The sequence below is a fragment of the Ananas comosus genome, linkage group 5, assembly GCF_001540865.1.
Source record: "Ananas comosus cultivar F153 linkage group 5, ASM154086v1, whole genome shotgun sequence".
NCBI lineage: Eukaryota > Viridiplantae > Streptophyta > Magnoliopsida > Poales > Bromeliaceae > Ananas > Ananas comosus.
Window position 1 is genome coordinate 10,829,857 of NC_033625.1, and position 8,168 is coordinate 10,838,024.

The window sequence follows — 8,168 nt, forward strand, 5'->3', positions numbered from 1 at the left end:
AATATGTCACAACTCTCTCATAGGCCTATCTCTATGTCATCATGTCTAAAACATGGAAAGTAGTAGATGTCCATGGCCTATCACTAAGTCAATACAATAGTCTCATAATGTGCTAATCTAAGTGCCCCTTTATGACACTTTCATTTACTAAGTCCGAGCTTAACCCGAATGTTCAAAAATGCATAATTGAGCCGCTCTAAACATATGAAGCATGTTTCCAAACGACAAGTGCGAACACTACCCAAATGCATGTAACAATACCTAGAATGCTCTACTATATAAAGTAAAAATTTTCTTATACATAACACATGCATTTTAAGTGTTCTAAAATTCACATAAATTCATTAAGTATAGATTTGCATTTAAAATGACGTTACGACGAGTATAGCAAGCATGGGGGCCATTTCGCCCCGTTTTCATGAAGCCAAACCCACCGAAAATCGAAACTCTTCGTTTCGCCGAACGAAGGTGTCCACTAGTCTCCTAGAATCCTAAAGATGTAGAAACAAGAGTTACACAATCGAAACGAACATTGAAAAGCTCAATCTTTAACCATCTAAGCATAGAGGGCATAACTCACCTCTTATGATGAAATCCCTTCTCAAGCTTCCAAAGAGAGTAAGAACCCTTCCAACCCAACCTAGAGGAAGGTTCTAAACCCATCAATTAGGTCTCCAAGCCCTCAAATCAAAAATCCCCAAAATAAACCCTAAATCTCATTTTTAGGGTTTCATATGGTAAAACCTACCAAAACATGGATCAAATGCTAGAATCAAGTTACTAACCTCTCTAAATGCCCCAAAACAAGCTCCAAATCTTCTAAGGTTGAAGATTGATCCTCAATCAAGCTTCTAGCCCAAGCTCCAAGCCTCCAAAGGTGAGCAAAGGGAGAGGAAGATACTCCAAAGCCTCAAGATCTTGCTCTCCTCCAACTCCTTCTTTTTCTCCTTCTTTTTCTCTCTCTAGAGTGAAAGTGAAGGAGAGAAATGAGGGAGTGAGAGAGTGGAAATGGCCTTAAGGCCCTTAGAAGCAACAAAATCCATATAAGCCCCTCAAAAAATCACCCTGTGCACCGCCCGGGTTTGGGCAGTTTTCAGACTGAGGGACCGGTCTCCCCAACCTGGGACTGGTCTCTCAGCCTGCCCCGAAAATCCAACGTTCGAGAACCGATCTCTCCCCGCATGGGACCGGTCTCTCCCCGCGAAATCGCGCTCGGGGACCGGTCTCACCCGCCAGGGACAGGTTGCCTCAAGTCCTGCCGCAGCACTGTTCTGAGGGGACCGGTCTCTCCTATCAGGGATCAGTCCCCGTGAGTGAAAACTCTCAGGACTTACAAAACTCTAGAGATCGAACTTTTAGGCCGGAATACCATCTACAACCTTCCACCCAGTGTGGAAAAGTTCAGAATCCATATCAAACACTCGAACCTCACAATTTGCACAGGTCCAGTGTGCTATAATGTATATGGATATATATATGTAGGAATGTAAAGTAGATAACCTGACCATGTTTCTTTAAAAAGGGATAGTAAATTCAACCTAGAAAATGGTAGAATCAAAGATTTCTTACGTGCTGAAATTCGAAACAGTATGGAGAACCTATAAAACAAGTTCTATGTATGTATGTATGTATGTATGTATGTATATACATATAGATGTATGTGTGCATCATGTTCAGAATGAAAAGTTGGATCAAATTAGTTTTAAATTTTGAAGTCGAATGATGTTAATCCCTGTTTAAAAAGGTTAGCTAATAGGTAAAAGGGGTTGAGCTGAAAGTTGTCGATGGCTAATATGCTCAATTACTATAAACCTAAGTAATAAGCTTTATGTCATATATGTGTATATAGATGTAGTATACATATATGTAGAAGATGAAACCTGAGTTAAGTTAAGTTAATTTCCGAATTAGCCTGATTCTAATTACTATACCAAGGTTGAATTAACCCCTAGAGTGATCCGGCCATTAATAAACCTATAGTAAACTGCAGGTTATATAGTTGATATGTGAACTATTGTTTGGAGTAAAATAGAACTTGTGGCAGGGATTGTGACATTAAGAGTTGATGTTTACTACCTAAAGGGGGTTAATTATCAGTTATTCTAGTTTCTAAAACCCTAAACTACCATAGGGGACTTAATAGAAGACTACACGTATGTGTGTGTATATATATATATATATATATATATATATATATATATATATATATATATATATATATATATATATATGCAACTTGGGGTTAAATGCAAAGTTTAAGAAGATGTGAATATGACTTAAGTTTAATCCCTTTTATTCCTTAATGAAGGAAGGTTTGATGTGCTCGGAAGCTCAAATTGATATTCCGACGGACTTACGACGCGCTAATTAAAAAACACTTCGTTCTAGCTTTATTTGCATCCAGTTGCGAGGGCTAGGCGCTTATACATTCCGAGACGTGGGTTTTAGCATTTCGGCATCCCTACAGGTGGGTGGTGCTTTCCGAAGTCATCGAATGACCTATTATATTTATGTCACTTTTTTTTAGCATACATGTATTTTATATGTTTAATAGTATTCATACAATATAGGGTTGAGCTTAATGTGTGGTTAATTATGACATGTGGTCTAATTGTATGCTTGGAAACACAATTACTTGTGAACGGTGAATAGTAAATATAGAACCCTAAAGATGTATGAACTTGTGTTGGACTATGAGATAGTTGACAAAGTGACATTGTGAATAGACTGCATGAGTGTCACCTAATATTGTGAATTTAAACAAAGTCAATGAACTTGTAAATGTGTGGCATTAGAACTAGATGAACTGATTAATATCTAGACTTGGACATGTAAATCTAGCAGCAAAAGCTAGTTAAAGTGTGACATCATCAATATATCTTCTAAGTGAGGATTAGATCATACTCACATAGTCTGTTTTGAGCTTGGCGGTGGTCGCTCCACCCAAGCAGTGCACTCCGAAGTTGTCACATGATGGGCTAACGTACTTGCCCAAGGATTAACGTACTTGTCCAGCAGACGATCCCTCAGGTGGTTCGAGTCCCCCGATTTAGAGGGATTTTGAGTTGTGAGTTTGGGGTTAACAAGTGTTAACCTATAAGATTCGGTAATGGTTATTAATAGCATGCATGCATAAATTCCATATGTAATATACTGTCTCTTTCAGCTTTGTTTAGGCATTGTAGTAGTTATATATTACAGCTGGTTACTATCTACTTTCTTTTCTTGCCAACATAGACCTAAATAAACCTAGTGGGTGAGTCGGCGAGGTCGGCAGCCGAACTCACTGGAAACTTTTAGTAGTTCTCATCCCACTAACCATGCAGATTCTAGCTCATGCGGGGTGGTTGAAGATTGTGACAGAGACAACGCGCTATAGATAGCGACATCCATTGAGTATAGTTATACCTTGTATATTTCATCTGTTTATAGTTGATGAAAGAAAATGTAAATTATTCATTTGAGAGATAGCAATGTAAATGTATGAATTTTATAACATGTAAGTTTTGTATTTGAATTAAAGTATTAATCAAGTTACATTGTATGAATGGTTAGTTAGTTTACTTCCATTTGCTAGTGTTGCTTACCTTCGTATAAGCCATGTATATTGAAAATTTACCTGGGCATCTCAATATACATGTTTAGTTGTTGTTGCTGAGCCTTAGGCGAACAGAGTAGGTTCTGTTCGTTTGGCGTCTGTGTGCGAACCCGACCCGACCAAATTGGCGGTATCGGGACGTGACATTTTGCAGGATTCTCTATTTCATCTAGACCAAAACCACAGTTTATAAATTCCGTGGAGATTTTTTTACTGTGCATCTAAAGAGGCCCTAACAGTATATGAATTCCTTTAAAAATATTAAGGCCAATTTGAATAAAAAATCTACAAATTTTGAGCTTTTGCAAAACTGGGCCGCCGCCTTTTTCGATTTTTCAGATTCGGTCCGAATTTTTAGTAAACTGACCAAAATACCCTTATTACTCTTTCTCTCTCCTCTTTTTTTTTCTCATTCATTTTTTTTTCTCTCGCCAAAGAAGGCAGCGGAGGCAGAGGAGGAGACGGAAAGGCCCACCTCGCCACTCACCCTCATGCCTTTGCCTTTGCCCTCGCCTGCGCACCCCCCATTTTTCTCACCTCGGACCCCGCCGAGGCCGCGCCGCGACTGCTTTTTTTCCCTCTTCGACCTTTCTCCACCGTCTCTAACGACGACACCTCTCTCGCCCTTCACCGGCCTTCTCGTCCTCTCTCTCTCCCTCCTCCTCCGCCGTCTCCGACGACGACGCATCTTCGCCGCGCTGACGCCGCGGAGGTCGTTGTGGCGTCGTAACCTCGGAGCGGAGGTCCTTAGCGGCATCGTCATCGGCGCCGTGGCCGTTGGCACAGAGGGGTGACAAAAAAAAAAATGTAGAAAAAGAAAGAAAAAATAAAGACAAAAAATTATAAAAAAAGAAAGATGAAGATGAAATTACACAGTTAAAATAAAATTGCATTGTTTTAAAAGAACGTTGCACTATTATGGACATAAGTTGCACTACTTAAGATATAAACTACACCCTTTAAGATAAAAATTACACTCTTTAAACGAAAATTGCACTATTTGAGAGATATTTATACTGTTTCTCCTCTTATTGCACCTTTTGATATGTAAATTGTATCATTTAAGATAAAAGTTACACTCTTTAAACGAAAGTTGCACTTTTTGAGATATAAACTGCACCCTTTAAGAAATATTTGTACTGTTTCTTCTCTTGTTATACTATTTCTCTTATTAAAAAGTGCAACAAGAAGAGAAACAATATAAATATCTCTCAAAGAGTGCAACTTTTGTTTAAAGAGTGTAACTTTCATCTTAAAGGATACAATTTACATTTTAAGTAGTACAACTTATATCCATAATAGTGTAACGTTCTTTTAAAATAATATAATTTTATTTTAATGGTGTAATTTTATCTTCATTTTTTTTTCTATAATCTTTTGTCTTTATTTTTTTTCTTCTTGCTTCTTCTATAATTTTTTTTTGGTCACCCATCTTTGCCAACAACCACGGCGCCGGTATTGACGCCGCTAAAGACTCCTACTCTGAGACTACGGCGCCGCAGCGACCTCCGCGGCGTCGGCGTCGCCGAATATGCATTGTCGTTGGAGGCGGCAGAGGGGATGGAGAGGGAGAGGACGAGAAGGGCGAGAGAAGGCGAGAGAGGCGTCGTCGTCGGAAATGGTAGAGGAGGGTCGGAAAGGGAAAAAACAAAAGTCGCGGCGCGGGCGAGGGCGAGGGCGACAGCATAAGGGTGAGAGGCGAGGCGGACCATTTCCGCCTCCGCCTCCGCCTTCCCCTCTGCCTTTTCTGGCGAGAGAAAAAAAAATGAACGGAAAAAAAAAAAAAAAAAGATAGAAAGATGAGGGAGAAAAAGTAATAAGGGTATTTTGATCAGTTTACTGAAAATTCGGATCGAATTTGCAAAATTGATAAAGGCGGCCAAGTTTTGTAAAAACTCAAAATTTGTGAATTTTTTATACAAATTGGCCAAATATTAAATTATAAATATATTTTTTAAAAAATTTAAGTTATTAAATTATAGATATATTTTTTATTTTAAAAATAAATAAGTAAATTAATGATGCTACAATTATATATTTGTCCCTCCAAATATAGGTAACAGTCAAATGTGCAAATATATCCTTCTGAAAAAGTTCCGACAGACACCCAGCCGTGTCACTGGTCCTTGCCGTAGTCCCGAGACAACAACCGAGATCCTACCCTACACTGCTTCTAAGCCTGTCCTCTACCGCCTCCAATCGATCGTCGGCGACGACCCCGTCTCCGTGGCTGGATTCCATTGTTCCGCCTCGTCTTCTCAGAATGGCTCATCTGTAGTTGAGTTGTATAAAACTGTGGCCTCCTCGTCTGCGTGGCTGGTCTCCGTCGTTCTGCCTAGTCTTCCTAGGAGGGCTCAGTAGTTGAGTTGTATAAAACGGAAGAGGGGATTAGGGATATCGATGGATAAGGATACCAAAATTTTATCCGAATCTGAATCTGAACGGAGCAAATTTATTTGATGCTATACGAATATGGTTTCGAATATAGATATCAAAAATAGGATATGAATTCCGATATGAATTTTGACTGTATCCAATCCAAACCCGAACCCGATTTGAAACCGACCTGGACCCAAATTTATTTTGCATTATATATAATATGTATATAAAAATTTAATGTCATATTTGAATTTATATTTTAAAAATTTAGATTTAATGTATTATATTTTGAAATATTAAAAAAAAAATTATTTCGGATTTGAATTTTCGGGTTCGGATTGGGGTTTCGTATTTCAGATTTTTTATCACGTTCGGATTTGGATATGAATTTTTAAAATTAGTCAAGTTGGGATTTGGGTTCGGGTTTCAGGTTTCGGGTTTGGGGTTAGATTTGGATTTGGATTCTTGAAAATCCATCCCAATCTGACCTGCCTGTTTACATCCCTAGGGGTAGACCTGGCAATCTCGATCCATACCCGCGGGTGCCAGTCGGTTACCCGCAAATTTGCGGGTATGGGTACCAACTTTTCAAACCCAAAAAATTACGAGTAAAACGGGTAGGTACCCATTAAACTGTGGGCATTTTGGATACCCGCACATCTATTTTTTAATTAAAAAATATATTTTCTTAATTAAAATACATATATTTTTATTTATCCATCTTAAAAATTCCAACCCTAATTTCTTATCGCATCTTTTATATTACGAAATTTTCCTTTAAATATTTTTATTATATGTTACGATATTTTAAATAATGAATTATGCTATATTTTAAAACTTATATATATGTATTTGTATTTAAAAAATATAAGAGAAAAAAGAAAAAAAAAATTGCGGATAACCCGCATACCCACCCTTCTATCCGTGGGCGGGTATGGATAAAGATATTGGCTACCCAAAAATTTGCGAGTAAATTTTATCCATGCCTAAGTAACCCGCGGGTACAAGTACCCGCCCACCGGTTATCCAACCCACCCGTTTGCCAGGTCTACCTAGGGGGGATGGGAACTAAATTAGTCATTTTATATATTAACTACTTATGATTAAATGACCAACAAAATATTACTAAGAGAGAATAACAACAAAGATATATACTAAAAAAATTCTCAAATTTGGAGGGCCAAATTTGGTGATTATTAGAGGAATGTATTCACAATTTAATATTTTTATAAGATTCCATATGCAATTAACCCTAATAATTTTTTAAAATTAACATTTTTACAAATATTAACCAAAATTATATGGATAAATCGCATCGGTAGTATGCCAGCGGGCAAATGTTCTTAAATTAAAAAGGAAAAAGAAAAAGGAGGCACTACTAGTCTTCGTACTTGTAGCTAGGTTTTATTTTGGTATCCAAACTGTTAATTCAATGTTAGCGAGCCTAAACTCTTAAAAAATATTTTATTTTAATCCTCACGCATCCTTACCATTAAATGGTAAGCTATTGCTTATATCCTGTGCATCTTAATATTTCTATACTATGCATGCATTGATGTTTTATCCTATCAGACATTTCAACCCTCTTATTCACGGACCAAGCAATCTTTTCCCTATTTAAAAATTAGCCATTGAATTGAAAGTAATAGCTGGATAAAAAATCGGATAAAAAATCAGCAGAATCTATTGTATACAAACATAAAATAAACCATGCACAAGCAATTGCTTACTTATTAATGGTACATATGGTGCATCCGTATATTTATATACTATGCATTTACTGATGTTTAATCCTATCACATATTTCAACCCTCCAATCCACGGAATAACAACAAATTGGCTATAAAATTGAAAGTAACAGTTGGATACCAAATAGGCGGAATTTATGGTGTGCGAACATAAGATGAACTATGTACAAGCAATAATTCTTACTTCAAGATAAAATCTATAGTGAAACACTTTTGCAAGCTTGATTCTAAAATAAAATATGTCGAAAGTTTCAAAGTCTTAAATTTCATATACGAGAGTTTGAGACCAAAATCCAACTTAAGAGTGGAAATTCAGAGAGTAGTTCAATTTATCCAAAATTTAGCGGCTAAATTGTACTTTTGATCCTCAAACTATTGAGTTCTGACGCTCTAATCCTCTCACTCTAGTTTTATTGCAATTTCCTCCTTGGAACTTTCTAATT